This window comes from Stegostoma tigrinum, chromosome 18, assembly GCF_030684315.1.
Source record: "Stegostoma tigrinum isolate sSteTig4 chromosome 18, sSteTig4.hap1, whole genome shotgun sequence".
NCBI lineage: Eukaryota > Metazoa > Chordata > Chondrichthyes > Orectolobiformes > Stegostomatidae > Stegostoma > Stegostoma tigrinum.
Window position 1 is genome coordinate 9,554,811 of NC_081371.1, and position 14,698 is coordinate 9,569,508.

General features: G+C 44.5%; 1 protein-coding gene across 4 annotated transcripts in view; it reads left to right on the plus strand.

Moving 5' to 3' along the window:
• The window catches only part of pdzrn4 (PDZ domain containing ring finger 4), a 529,562-nt gene that overhangs the window by 492,052 nt on the left and 22,812 nt on the right, over positions 1-14,698 (plus strand). The window lies entirely within an intron of this gene.

Here is a 14,698-nt window from a genome sequence, read left to right on the forward strand (position 1 = left end):
TTCGTTTGCCAGAAACACTTGCCAAGCAGGGCGCATTCCATTGCCAACTGTTAATTCATCTGCTCGTCTTTTGCCCTCAATCTCAAAGATGTTGAGCGTGCAGAAAGGCAATATTCCCAACAGGCAGAAAGGTGAGCAAGATGGATAACTGTGCAGTTTTGGAAGATGGAAAAGTCTACCGTGGCACTTCAACATGTTTTGTGAGAGTGCAGTCGCACGTGACTGCTCAAGAAATGTAATATCTGCATTGAACATTTTGCAGGAACGATGACAGGGTGCAGTGTGATAAATTATAAAGAGCAGTTTTTCTTTGCGTGACTCACTTGGGTAGATATATATTTCAAAGAAGTGACTGATTAGTGTTCCAACTAAAAAGGCTCATAAACCCTGAATGTTTTGGCACCGTGTCTTAAATTTGCAGTAAACCGAAGCGGGGTGAGAGGTGGTGTCATGCAACCTGTTTTGAAGTCTGCCTGTTGGCAGCCTAGGTGGTTTCATTGTTAGAAATCTAACAAAGACCCATTGTTTTACTGGACTGAACGTACCATACAAAGTATTTACACTCAGAGACAATGGCAGCAGCCTGCACTTCAATAGGAGAGTTTAGGAGCTTTGTAGAAAAGTACTGAGAATGCTTTGGACTGTTCCTTTAGTTCCAAGAGGAAACAGAGTTAGGCTCTCCAGAATATTTAATTTGCATTTCCACCTAGAAACAAGGCCGATATGATCAAACTTGCCTTAGTAATGCAGACGATGCCATTGTAAAGATCCGCTTGAGCCGTTGTTACAATCTCTCTGAATATAGCAGACAGTGTTTTCGTGCATCTGTTAGAGGCCACAAGGAGTTTGGGTGGAAGCTGTCAGTTGAGGGGAGTTGCAAAGAAACTGGCAGAATCTCCAAATGGGGTTAAAGGGAGAGGCTGGCATTCCATATCCCTGTCATAGACTGCTCTTAGGTTGCTAGTCTCCAGGCTGGGTAAAGAAAGGAATAAATCCTCAGGAGTGTTACGCATCAAGTCATTGACGACATTGAGCTGTTCACCTCCTCAAATGAAACTCTGTTTGATGGATTATCCATTTAATGTTTGCACTCAGTCATTATGCTGTTTAGTCACTGCCCAAATGCATACAGGGCTGCACATGTTCTTTATTTCCTATTCATTTGTGGGATGTGGGCGTTGCTGGCCAGGTCAGCATTTATTACCTGTCCCTAGTTGCCCTCGAGAAGGTGGTGGCGAGCTGTCTTCTGGAATTGCTGCAGTCCTCCTGCTGTACGTTGACCCACAAGGCCATGAGGGAGGGAATTCCAGGATTTTGACCCAGCAATGGTGAAGGAACAGCGATATATTTCCAAGTCAGGATGGTGAGCAGCTTGGAGGGGAACCTGGAGGTGCTGGTGTTCCCATATGTCTGGTGCCGTTGTCGTTCTAGATGGAAGTGGCCATGGGTTTGGAAGGTGTTGTTTGAGGATCTTTGGTGAATTTCTGCAGTGCATCTTGTCGATAGTACACACTGCTGCTACTGGGCATTGGTGGTGGAGAGAGTGGATGTTTGTGGATGCAATCAAGCGGGCTCCTTAGTCTTGGATGGTGTCAAGCTTCTTGAGCGTTGTTGGAGGTGCACTTATCCAGGCAAGTGGGCAGTATTCCATCACACTCATGACTTGTGCCTAGTAGATGGTGGACGGGCTTTGAGGGGTCAGGAGGTGAGTTACTCGCCGCAGTATTCCCAGCTTCTGCCCTGTCCTTGTTTCCACTGTGTTTATGTGGTGAGTCCAGTTGAGTTTCCATTCAGTGATAACTCCCAGGAAGTTCATGGTGGGGAATTCAGTGATGGTCACACCATTGAATGTCAAGGGGTGGTGGCTTGATTGTCTCTTGTTGGTGATGGTGAGAGCCTGGCATTTGTGCGGCGCAAATGTCACTTGCAACTTGTCAGCCCAAGCCTCGATATTGTCCAGATCATGTTGCATTTGAATATGGACTGCTTCATTATCTGAGGATCCTGAGCATTGTGCAATCATCGGTGAACATCCCCACTTCTGACCTTATGATGGAGGGAAGGTCATTGATGAAGCAATTGAAGATGTTTGGACCTAGGACATTACAATGAGAAGCTCCTGCAGAAATGTCCTGGAGCTGAGATGACTGAACTCCAACAACCATGACTTCCTATGTGTCAGGTATGACTCCAATTCCAGCAGAGAGTTTGCCCCCCATACCCATTGATTCCAGTTTTACTCGGGCTCCTTGATGCCACACTCGGTCAAATGCAGCCTTGATATTGAGGGCTGTCACTCTCCCCTCTCCTCTGGAATTCAGCTCTTTTGTCCATGTTTGGACCAAGGTTGTAATGAGGTCAGGAGCCGAGTGGTCCTGGTGGAACCTAAACTGGGTATCACTGAGCAGGTTATTGCTCAGCAGGTGCTGCCTGATAGCGCTATTGATGACATTTTCCACCACTTTACAGGTGCAGAGTGGACTAATGGGGTAGTAATTGGCCGGGTTGGATTTGTCCTGCTTCTTATGTCCAGGACATACTCGGGCAATTTTCCACATTGTCAGGTAGATGCCAGTGTTGTAACTGGACTGGAACAGCTTAGATAGGGGAGCAGCGCATTCTGGAGCAGAAGTCTTCAGTACTATTGCTGGAATGTTGTCAGGGCCGATAGCCTTTGCAGTATCCAGTGTCTCCAACCGTTCCTTGATGTCAATTGGAGTGAATCGAATTGGCTGAAGATTGGTATCTCTAATACTGGGGATCACTGGAGGATGCAGAGATTCACAGGTTGATACCTCATCTTCAGGCACACCTGGTGCTGCTCCTGGCATGCCCTCCTGTACTCTCCATTGAAACGGGGTTGATCCCCTGGCTTGATGGTAATGGTTAAGTGGGGGATATGCTGGGCCATAAGGCTACAGATTGTGCTGGAGTACAGTTCTGCTGCTGTTGATGACCCACAGCGCCTCATGGATGCCCAGTCTTGAATTGCTAGATCTGTGCGAAGTCTATCCCATTTAGCACAGTGATAGTGCCACACAACACGATGGAAGCTATTCTTAATGTGAAGGCAGGACTTTGTCTCCACAAGAATAATGCCATAGTTACTCTTACTGATACTGTCATGGACAGATGCAGCTGTATCTGGCAGATTTGTAAGGATGAGGTCGAGTATGTTTTTCCCTCTTGTAGGTTCCCTCACCACCTGCCGCAGACCCAGTTTGGCAACGATGTCCTTTAGGACCTGACCTGCTTGATCAGTCGTACTGCTGCCGAGCCACTCTTGGTAGTGGAAACCAATAGAAGTTTATTTCAAAGATAGATATATGTATGAAGTTCAGAAAAGTTGTAACCTAGACAGCAAAACTCAGTTACGACCTGTTTCCCTGCAATATCCCTTAGAAATATTCAATTCCAACCAAATGTCACTCCTACCCAACCTCTCTAACCTATTAGTGAATTGTTTGCAGTTCTGCTTCTGAGATCATTGGGAGATTTTACATATCTAAGTCTGTTGTCGTAGACCATTTTTGTCAATTTTAGTGGTGTAAATCTATTCAGTTCTGAGATGACCCTTGAAAACTCCTGTACAACATCTAACAGCTTCAAGGCTTCACAAACTAATACCCTTCTAATAGGGCAATAGTGTTTGTCTAAACCAAGAACTTGATTCTTCTGCCTTGAAACAAAACTAGTGACCTCTGATTAGTTTCGCTGTGCAATATGCTGAGCAGTATAAGCATTTCATTCACGATACCCTCAGATATCCTGCCCAGCACAACACTGGGACCTCTTGCCTTCTTGGAATTTGTCTTTAGGTTCACAATTCTTCCTGACCTCCTGATCACCTCAAAAAAACTTACTTTCAGAGAACTGAAACCATTTGTCTCTCTCTCTCAAATTCTAGATTCTTTATTGGTACTAACACACTATGCACGTTTTATCACAGGAGCTAAGAATTCCTCTGAATTTGTTCCAGGAAAGTATAATGCCTACGTATGAGATAGTGCCCAACAAACGTGTGAGCTGCTTTTTTTCTGTCATGCCAAAAGAAGGGGTAAGATTCTGTTATCTGATATAAAGTGCAAGTTGCCTACACAGTCATGCTGTGTTAATTTTTTGTAGGCTGTTGTTACACTAGATGTCTTAAAAGTGTGAAAATTTGATGTGTTGTTTGTTCAGTTATTAATTGGAAGTCCAAATTTCCTTTTAAGAGTTATTGTTCTGCGTGGGGATCCTGAGATCAGCTATCACTTCCATCCCATTCTACCTAACAGATTTGTTTCTGAATTTTGACAGCTGGTGTCGAAGGTTTCTCACCATTTTGGTCAACAGTTTTGAAGACCAACCATTCTTGTATTGACCACGATAGGCACCTGGGGTGGTGATCGGATCGGGGGAGTTTGGAGTTCAAGTTTTTGAATTGTGCTGAGATGTACATCTGTCTTCATTCCTCTAGCTTTACATTTGTAATTCAGTCCTTCAGGTACAGATCGTCGCTTTGCTGGATTTTCCCCTGTTTTTACCTGCTGAAGGTGCTGTCTCCTTCACAGCCTTATTAAAGGGTAAAGGAGGGGCCTAGTTTCAACACTTAAATTAGTTAGCATTCTTGAATGGGTCCCGACCCGAAATGCCAGCTTTCCTGCTCCTCTGATGCTGCCTGGCCTGCTATCTTCCTCCAGCTCCATGCTTCTTATCTCTGACTCCAGCATCGGCTGTTCTTACTATCTCTAAGATCAGGGCTGATTTGTTTTCGAAACTTCAGAAGAGATGCTGTGCTGGCGGAGAAAATATCATAATTCTATAAAAGCTTTGTTTTCATGGCCAGTTTGGAGTGTGCAGATGGAAGTTATAACATTATCTAAACCCTTTGGAAGAAGCAGTTGATGCTTATTCTGCCCAATGGTTCACATGCTTCCACCTCCAACTTGTCTAGACCAAATAGCCTCCTTAACGAGATACACACTGGATCCACCTCACAGCTTTTCTGGCATTATGTCCCCTGCACTGAGGCTGAGAGACACAGGCAGTTTGTTTGTAACCAAAGGCAGTGAGATGGGAAACTTCAGTAAACTCCAGTAATTCTTGGTTTGATTTATGTAGCTCTTTTACATCCATTTAGCTGCTTGTTATATCATAGAATCCCTACAGTGTGGAAGCAAGCCATTCGGCCCACCGAGTCTGCACCGATTCTCCAAAGGGGCATCCCATCCAGACTCACCCCCTACCCTATAACTCTGCTAATCCACCTCACCTTCCACGTCCCTGGATACTATGGACCATATAGTACGGCTAGTCCCCCACATCTTTGGACTGTGAGAAGATATCAGAGCACCTGGAGGAAACCCATACAGACACAGGGAGAATGTGCAAGCCCCACACACAGTCGCCCGAGGGTGGAATCAAGCCCGGGTCCCTGTTGCTGTGAGGCAGCAATGAACCATGCAGCAGCATAAACTGGAGCAGAAGTGATTTGTTTAATGTTATGATTTGGACTTTCTTGTATGAGAATCCAATAAATATTGCACAGTCACTAAACTGAATGAAGTATTACTGTTTACTTTTTAGTGCTGGTCCCCGGTAAGGAGTATTATACTTCCCAACTTTGCAGGGTATCGATGAGTCAAGATGATTGCACATCGTGCTTACAGGGAGTGATGACAAATGCTTTCTCACAGAGGTGGTAATCCTTTTAAAAGACCACCCCAAACTGCTTCCAGGCATCAAATAACTCTGCTCCTTACTCCTCGCTTGAAGTTTCGACGTTACGAGGGCTAGTTGAATTATCAGGCTCAAGCAAATATCAGGATGCTTCTGCCGACAAGCAAGTTAGAACTGACTTCGACAAAACAATGGGTGATGTAAAATTAAAGATATGGCTTAAAGCAAAATTGCAGTATGTATCACGGAAAGGAGACATTGTGCTTGTTTGATTTCAGGAAGAGCTACCTGATTAATCCCACTCCCCGTTTTTATTCCATAGCCTTGACATTTATCTTCTATTAAACGTAAATCCAGTTTCTTTTGGAAAGTTTATTGCTAAATCTGCTTGATGATTAATTATTCACAGGTTGTAGAATTTTAGAGGAATTATTTTTGGTCATAAATTATCAAGAAGAAACCAACTGAATCCTAAATGGTGTTGAACTTTTTAACACGTTGTCAGATAGTCCGGAATGTAATGTGCTGGATGTACTTACTGCTTGTTTCAATGTCACTGATGTAGTATAACGTAGTTATAGAAAGTCATTGTTTTTGAGAAGGCAGTGGGGGAAAGAAATTTTGGATTGGTCTGATCTGGTAACTTAGTGAAGTCTCCGCTCCTGGGAGTAATGCTACATGCTGACCCTGCAGCATATCCATTCTGCTTTGTGGTTCCTGGACACTCAACAGCATTGTTTTCAAGAAGCCCTCTTATTCCTGACATCCCTCAGCGGTACACACATTGGCCAAGTCGAGAGAGGACATTGAAAGACCATCCTCATCCACAATTGCTTTTACATTACAAAGATCATTTCAAAAAACAAGTTCCTCACCTTTTTGAAATATCCCCCGCTATTTATCTCACATACATGAACAAAGACCATAATTGCTGGTTGAACAGCCGTGTGATTGGATGTCGTGCAATGTGGCTCCCTTGCTCACTGTCCTCAGCTTTGGTCACTGTGATGTGCTGAGTCAGCTTGCTGTCACCCAAGGTTACGGTGGGGTTGCCTGATGAGGAACCAGGTATCAACCAAGGTCTGTGTTCCCCTTCACCATCCAGTGACTTTGTAAAGCTTGTGTAGACACATTACCACAATGGATAGTTAGCTCAACATTGCTCACTGAAGAGGCTTGGGCGAAAGTATAAATTGACCCCCTTATTTGGAGTATTGTCATGTTCTTCTAGTGCCTAAAGCATTGTACCTTGGCTGTCTGTTTTGGTGTCTTTGACACTATGTAGAGGATACTTTCTTCTCATGCAGTCTGCAGCACCATACCCTGACTGTGCCATTCTCCCACAGCCTGCAGCACCGTACCCTGACTGTGCCATTCTCCCAGAGTCTGCAGCACCGTACCCTGACTGTGCCATTCTCCCAGAGTCTGCAGCACCGTACCCTGAATGTGCCATTCTCCCAGAGTCTGCAGCACCGTAACCTGACTGTGCCATTCTCCCACAGTCTGCAGCACCATACCCTGACTGTGCCATTCTCACAGAGTCTGCAGCACTGTACCCTGACTGTGCCATTCTCCCACAGCCTGCAGCACCGTACCCTGACTGTGCCATTCTCTCACAGCCTGCAGCACCGTACCCTGACTGTGCCATTCTCCCAAAGTCTGCAGCACCGTACCCTGAATGTGCCATTCTCCCAGAGTCTGCAGCACCGTAACCTGACTCTGCCATTCTCCCAGAGTCTGCAGCACCGTACCCTGCCTGTGCCATTCTCCCAGAGTCTGCAGCACCGTAACCTGTGCCATTCTCCCAGAGTCTGCAGCACCATACCCTGAATGTGCCATTCTCCCAGAGTCTGCAGCACCATACCCTGAATGTGCCATTCTCCCAGAGTCTGCAGCACCGTACCCTGAATGTGCCATTCTCCCAGAGTCTGCAGCACCGTACCCTGAATGTGCCATTCTCCCAGAGTCTGCAGCACCGTACCCTGACTGTGCCATTCTCCCAGAGTCTGCAGCACCGTACCCTGAATGTGCCATTCTCCCAGAGTCTGCAGCACCGTACCCTGAATGTGCCATTCTCCCAGAGTCTGCAGCACCGTACCCTGACTGTGCCATTCTCCCAGAGTCTGCAGCACCGTACCCTTGACTGTTCTCCTGGAAATCTGCTGTACTGTACTCTGACTATGCAGCATTTCCCTGAAGCCGGTGGCATTGTATCCTAGATTAAGTTGCCAGCTTTGGGAAAGATGGTAAGATAAGGATTGAAGAAAGGTATTGACCGACACACATCAAATCATTCAGTTTTGCCATTTTATAGCAGACAGGCAGATGTAATGTTTCTGAAAAGAACTGGGTGAGGAGTTAAGCAAAATAATCAAGTGACATTCACAATTTTGTGGTATATTGTTCTGTACAATTTCAGCTGTGGTCACTCATTTTATTCGCTTTCAAACTGAATAAACTGAGTTGTGTAATGTGAGGGCATTCTGAGCTTTAGGAGCTGAACAGCTTATCGTCTTCCACAAGGTGTAAGTGAGTTGTGAAAACTTTGTGCATTTTGTGAATGACACTGTGTGGATGAGGGAATGGTTTGGTCCTACCTTTTCATCAAGGGACTTGGATACTGTGCCCTCATAATGTCGCACCTCACTAGCACTAAGAAGGGGAGAGGTACATTGGGAAGTAGCAGACAGGTGCCACCAAGATTGGATTTTGGAAGCTGTTTGGGGACTGAGCGAGGAACGAAGCAAAGGAGTGATGCAGAGACATGGTTTTTGCAGAGTGAAGGAAGGGGAGAATTGCATACAACGGTGGCTACAGCTTTGGGGGTGACAGTACTAAGATTAATGCATGAGAAAGGTAAAGAATGAAAGAAAATATACTTGGGAAGGCATGTTGGGAGAGGGTGGCCTGCAAGTTCCTCTTTCTAAACCCCGAGCAACGGCACATGTTGACAGTTTTCTTTTAGAGCGGATCTCAAAATTTTCATCAGTGACGAGTGGTCTTTTTTGAATTCCTTAAAATCAAAAGAGGATTTTTAAATAAATTGTTTCTATTTAGTCTTCAGGCTTTGGTGTTTGATACACATAAAGGTAAACCTGCTTCCTAATGATTAGCATCAGATCATTATCAGGGTACCCTGATGCTTTGTGGAGATTGGAGGAAGCAGACAAATTAATTGTCAGTGGTCTATTTGGCACAAATAAAAGGGGAAAATTGAAACAAAAAAATTGTGAATTTACAATCCACGCAAAGTAAAGCAGTAAAAAACGCCCTCCCAGTGCAAAGCAGCTGGAAAAGATGTCATTGGAGCGTTGCTGCTCTGTAAATGATGCCTGTATTTACAACGGCTGTGTGCAAAATGCTGACATTCAGTGCACCTGCGACAGTCGTCATCCATAGCCGTCACTGGTAATGAATTTCCCAATTTACTTTCTGCTTCTCAGCACTCCCCCCACCCTGGCCTGGCCAAAAAAACACCACTGTAGGAGGTTGGGGACGGGGGAGAAAAGAAAGGAGAGGCAAGTGACAGACAAACTGAGTGGACAAGTACATCAGGGCGCTCCCTGTTTATTTCTTTTCAGCAATGGGTTAAGGAAAGATTTCAGAGTCGGAAATGCCCAGCATGTTTCAGCTCTGTACCAGAGAAGGCGGATGAAATGAGACTATTGGAAGGACCTGCAGGATTTCTTTTGTGTTTTCACTTTGGCTTTTCTACTGCTTGGAGAAAATTAAAACTCAGTGTTTCAGTTTACAGCAGCATTCCATGACTCTGTGTCTGAATGACAGTGTGATCTATTGTGTTGTTTCAGGCTGTGTGTCGATGTGTAGTCATTTTCTCTTTTCCCTTTCTTATCTCTTTTATTCTTCCTACTTCATCTCCTTTCTCTTTCATGACTTTATTCCTCATCTTCTTATCCTCGCTCTTCTATTTTTCGTCTTTTTTCTCTCTTTTTGCTTCCTTACTGCCTTTCCATTTTTCTTATGTTATTCTTGCCTTTTTGTAATTAATTCCCTTTCCTCTTTCTCTCCTCTGTTTTGTCCTCGCCTTATATTTAATTTCCGTTCCTCCTGCTCTCTCTCGTTCTTTCACATCATTTTCTTTTAAGCCTCTGTACTTCGACCTTGTCCCATCCATTGTCTTCCAGTCGCTTTGTACTAATTACAGGGTACAATGTTCCCTGCAGCATGTACCATGAAATTGTGAAGAGGAGCTTCCCCCTGTACCTTGTCTGGCTGTCCTTGACTGGATCGATTCAGCAATGCTGTGCATTTCATTCTTTGTTTGCTTCTCTGCGTGTCAACACAATCTCCAACACGTCAAATTAAATGAATACGGCTGATTTATATTCAAATTCTTGCTCCGTGCATGGATTCTGGATTGTAACGATTTGGTGATTTCCAGATAAGTTTTCTGATGCATCACACCCGGTCTAATAGAAAGGGAAAGCCCAAATTTAATTACAATTCTTGATGCATCTGTCATTGGCTGAAGGGCCAAAGTAATGTGATGTGGGGCAGCTCATGTGACAGAAAGAACTGCCCAGAATCCTCATCCTCTGGAGCAGTCAGGTACGGGTCACAGAATGTCTAGAGACTGTTAGACAGTTGTGGCTGACAGGTTAGGTACACCCTCTTAGGTGAGTCAAGCTAAAAATATATCTGAGAGATTTACCTAAAAAGAAGCACCATCGAAACCAAGGTAGAAAGAGTCACTTCGTTTCGGAAAATAGTTTGCAAAACAAACATATAAATTGTAGCAGATTTTTCCCATTCCAATTAGACTCGGATGTGTTCAGAGTCCATATAGTTCCACAAAATCATGATACCTACACAAGAAGGTATTGTTATTAATCTACATTGCACTAATGGTGAAAGCCATAAAGTCTTCAGTTGTCTGTAAAATGCTTTGGGTTTCTTTAGATGAAAGAGGCTTTATAAATGCCCATTTGTTAACTTTTCTCTTGGGCCAGCTAGCAGAATGTATGTTTTGGCTAAGAAGTGCTGATGCTGGAAGTCAGACTCAGAATCAGCAATTGCTGATTTGGAACAGGTCAGAAAAATGGTCACTGGACTTGAAACGTTAACCCTCTTTTCCTTCCCCAGATGCCGCCAGACCTGCTGTGTTTTTCCAGAAATTTCTCCAGGCCATCCACCCAAAGCAGCATCAACACCTGAATCTGATTATACGCTTAGTTAATGCCCATGCTCAGACATAGCAAGCACGAAGCTGAGCTTAATATCTGAAGATGGGGCCATTTGGACATGAAAAGTTTGGTGTTTGTTGTGACACTGGGTTATTTTGTCCCTTTCTTTTTGAAGAAGGCAAACGTTCTCAACTGGCTTCTGAAGACAAGTTGTGGAGACAACTTGTGAGGCTTTGGGGTTTTTTTTAAACAACCCAAGTGGGTGTGGCCAGCTCTCTCGGAACCAGCTCACTGCATGTTTTTTTCAGTAACGTCAGAAGCTGTTGGGGTCTCAAAAGAGTTGAAAACTTCGGTGAATGTCTCCCTTCTGCAACACTCTTTAAATTTACTTTTGATGTTTTCTTTCCTCCTGGGTTAGAAAACTGGAAATGAGAGTCTGTGTCCGAAATTGTCTTTTTGCAGAGGGGTGTGTTTATAGGTTGTTACTGGACTGGAACAGTTGGTTAGTAGGGTGGCACAGTGGCTCAGTGGCTAGCACAGCTGCGTCACAGTGCCAGGGACCCTGGGTTCAGTTCCAACCTTGAGCAAATATCTGTGTAGAGTTTGCACATTCTGCCGGTGTCTGGGTTTCTGCTGGGTGCCTTTGTTTCCTTCCACAGTCCAAAGATGTGGAGTTAAGGTGGATTGGCCATGCTAAAATCCTCATAGTGTTCAGGGATGTGCAGCTTAGGTGAGTGAGCACTGGAAATGCAGGGTTACAGGGCAGGGCTGAGGGTCTGGGTAGGACGCCTTTCGAAGGATGGGTGTGGACTAGTTGTCCGAAATAGTAGGAACTGTAGGAATTCTAAAATATCTGTTCTTCGGTTAAACTGTCCAGTTGTTAAATTATTCTAAATTCCTGTTTCTTTCATTGATATTTTACCGAAAGTATTTAAATAAATTGTCTTGCTTAACGTTTAGTAGTTTGATCGCATCTGGAACACGGCACTTCACATATGCCTTTAAAATACGAAAAAGTTAGGGTCCAAGCTGCCATCTTAGAACGAACTGTCTGTGATGATTCACCATGGTTTCACAAGGAGACGAGGGAATTATTGATTGCAGCAAGTAGCGGAAAACACATCTGGAATATTTTTTCACTGACTCCAAGCATTTCTATCCAGCAGAGGTCACTGGATTTACAACTGGGAATCATCATTTCTTTGCAGAGGAGCAACTCTTGAGAGCACTTGTAACATCTTCTGCAGATACCCCTGTCCAAGCAGCTAACTCACCCATCCCTCCTTTTCCCCCACTCAAAGCTCCATTCCCATTTAGGCCAAGGTGAACCATCTCAGCAGAGACTGGGAACTGAGGCCCTGGCTAAGTACCACACTTTGCAATAAAATGTGTGCTTGGTTTGAATTAAGAGCCAAAGTTCCACCATCTGTGTCTGTGGATGAGACAGAGGGGTGATAAACTTAGCAGTACAAGGAGAGGCTCTATTTTTCTTTTGAAAACAGAAACCCTTACTCACAAAGAGTGGGTAAGATCTGGAATGCACATTTGGAGAATGTGGCGGAGGTAGATTCAATCATGGCTTTCCAAAGACAATTTCATACGCGTCTGAAGAGAGAACACTTGGAAGGCACAATGGAAAAGGTGGAAGCAGGGTCAGGCTGACTGAGTCACCCATAAAGAGCTAGGACAGATCCAGTGGGCCAAATGGCCTCCTCCTGTGCGGTAACCATTATACGATTCTGTGCATGAATTTAATGTACATTTTCCGTTCGGTTTTCTTGTAAATTCCTTAGTCACTGCATAAAGCGACAATAGTTTCTGTGAAGTAGTCCACATTAAACGATGTGAAAGACAGTACTGGGACACCAGTCCTGTAACGTGGGTTTTGAGAGGTCATGTAAGACATTTTGCATTCAGTACATTCCTGGGATTTCGAGGCAGCAGATCAAGTGAAACTTAGTATTTCTGCTTCTGAAGACAACCTTGGTGGAGCTGTGTCAGCCTAGTGTCAGATGCAGCTTGGCTGGTTCAGTCTGGTGACTAACTAGCCTGCTGTGACACACTTGTTACTCTGAATGAAAGCAAATAGTACTGAAAGAACACCCAACATCATAGACATGGTTAGTAAAAGAGGTTTATGTGAGGTTGAAGTTGAGTTCATTCCTGATTGAAAGGTACAGCAGGCTCTAGCAGCTAAATGCTGTCTTCCTGTCCTGTTATTCTCGAGGTCAATTTTGTCAAAGTGTAACCTGCATGTAAGTGGTGACAAGGTGGCAGAGTGGCTCAGATACAAAACTCCAACATAGTTTAGACAAACTTCCACCACGATGTAGTTTCTGTTCCAGTTCCTTTTTTATTCTCTGATCATTTACCATTGTTAATATGAAAAGAAGCAGTGTTTTGAATTGAGAGAGCGCAGACCAAAAAGGATCATGTATTCCATTGCTAACAAACTCTCCATTACTGCAGTGAGTTCCTGTTTATTGTGGACAAAGCCAAAGACCTGGACTATAATCGCGTATCTGCTGGCAGGAGCGATTAGTAGTCTCGCACACGTTTGTTGCGCGAGGGCTCAGCTCAGCTGCCAGCTTTCCTGGTCTCTGCCGATCATCTGGGGTTGTCTTTGAAGCCATATGTCTTGTGTTTACATTCTGTATCCAGCAGAGAGATTGAGAGTTGGTGGGAATGTTATCATTCGCTTGGCCAAATTTATTTGCTGAAAAATGAGGAGGAGTAACTCGCTACAGTTTGGCTATCAAGCAATGGTTCTGCACGTCACTGACATGTAAAAGGAGATTCCATGCTTCTCCTTAGAAAGAAACAAATCCAGCTTTGTGCATGATAATACTTTTCCAATTCACATTTTCAGTAACCAAGGGGGATTCCACGTTTGAGGGTTGGTCAGTGTATGCCATTAGGAATGTCGAAACAAAATTTTCGATTGAGTTTCGGAGTCTGTCACTGTATCCATTACTTCATCTTCAATCTGGCTTTCCTTGACACTTTACTGTACCCCCTTCCCTCCCCTCCACTTTTTTACCAAAGTGGAACATTGCCATACAGAGCTTCACCTGTACATTGTTGAACAAGGTGCTGGAGTACTAGAAACAATTGCATTGGCCAGTGTTGGTAGCATCTGCTTATGGTTTCCCTGGAACGCACTTTTGGGCATGGAATGTAATAGAAGTAGCGATGACGTTAAACTGGTCAAGCAATTGAAATAAGTCAGGATTCCTGTCCTTACTCCTGAGGGTAAAGGCAGCGTTAAGTTTGGATGCTGCGGTTTTTATTGATGAGTCGGTGTGCCAGCACCCATTGTCATGGCAAAAGGGGGTGCAGCTCTGTGCCTGCCAGTAAACAAAGTCAGAGAAAATGTGCCAGGAACATTTTCTTTTGCCTGTTTTCTCCAAGTTTGTTTCCTGAGCTGGAAAACCTAGCTGCAGTCCCAGAGCAGTCTGGATGTCCCAGAAGTTGACGGTTGTCCGATCGCTGTCATGGCTCAATTACAAGCTCCGTTTGCGATCGGCACTCTTGGAAATATCACAAAGTACTGCCCAATACTGATCGTCTTGGAGGAGATCCTGGTCTTTGGGGTGAAGCTGTTCCTTCATCTTGTGGATGTGGTCCAGGCTGCTTTCTCCCTGCCGGGCATCTTCATATTCAGTGGTGTAATTTGATTGCCTTTAGTGAACATTGCAGATGTTCTATTAGCTTTACGCCCAGCAGTGTACAGGGGAACCTTCAGCTTGGCGTGGACAATCCTCCGCATTCTAAAATGACTAGATGGGATGTAACTGTTTCCAGAGCCGGGTGTGTGTGAAATCAGGGCTCCCGCTTCGAGCGGGACAAATATTTTGCCAGTCACTGTCTCAAAAGGACTTGATCGGAATCAG